This window comes from Etheostoma spectabile, chromosome 15 (assembly GCF_008692095.1).
Source record: "Etheostoma spectabile isolate EspeVRDwgs_2016 chromosome 15, UIUC_Espe_1.0, whole genome shotgun sequence".
NCBI classification, from domain to species: Eukaryota; Metazoa; Chordata; class Actinopteri; order Perciformes; family Percidae; genus Etheostoma; species Etheostoma spectabile.
Genome location: NC_045747.1, coordinates 8,348,894 through 8,350,112, shown reverse-complemented (window position 1 = coordinate 8,350,112; position 1,219 = coordinate 8,348,894).

The window sequence follows — 1,219 nt, the reverse complement described above, 5'->3', positions numbered from 1 at the left end:
TAGTAGTAGTAGTAGTAGTATTAATTTGTCAAAGGGCCGAAACAATCTTAATGAAACTTCCACAATTATATCACTTACAATAAGATAATTGTTCTTTTAGTTTTATGAAATGTTATATTAAAAATGAAGCATTATCTAATATAAATGTGCTAATTGGAATTTCCAGAACAGAAATCTGAACATTGGAAAAAGCCTGGCAATAAATTGTCTTATTTTGTTGACACATTACAGTCAAAGGTTTTTTTACAGAGGGAATTTTGGATATCCCTTTTTTTACTACTCAATAAATAAGAAAATACTGTCGGCAGCCATGTTTTTTGGAATAAAATGTTAGTATCAGGCTAGAAACAAACCCCTTTGTTTTAAACCTTCATAATATTAAACTAGAAAGTTTGGTGTTAATGCTGATTTGTTTTTTTAGAAAACTGCTATTGCATGTGCTATAAAATGCCATACGTTTTTATTGGAAACCACTATTTCTAAACACAATTACCTATTGAAATCTTAATGAAAGAACCCATGTTGTGGAAGCAAAATAGTCCTTGCCTTAAATTGAAAAGAAAAAAATCGGACTCATGTCCAGTATTATATTGTTTTGTGATTTTTTTGACTGCGTTAACCTTTCCATCACTTGAAATATGATATGACATAATAAGGTTTGTGACTCATGTTTTTCTGGCACAAACACATTCGGTGCGTTAATGATGGAGGAAGACTCTAACTTGTTACGCTGAAAAGCCCATTACCGTTATACCTACTGATAACCTGGGTAATATAAATAACTGGTAAATGATCATTGATTGATAATTACTATATTATGAACCACCCAGACCTCTCAGGTCATCTGGGACAGGTCTACTTTCTGTCCCCAGAGTCAGAACTAAACAGGGTGAAGCAGCTTTCACTTTCTATGCTCCTCATATCTGGAATAAACTCCCAGAAACCCGCAGATCCGCTGCTACTCTCAGTTCTTTTAAATCAAGGCTGAAGACCTTTCTTTTTGATGCTGCCTTTCTTTAAATTAATGCTCATTTCTTTAAATTTCTTATGCTGCACTGTAACTTTTATTCTTGTGTTTTATGTGTCCTAATGTTTCTATTTTGTTTTTAACTGTCTATTCATGTGTTTTATCGGTTTTCAATGCGTATGATTTTTAACTGTTTGTACTTGTGTTTTATCGGTTTAACTGATTTTATGTAAAGCACTTTGAATTGCCCTG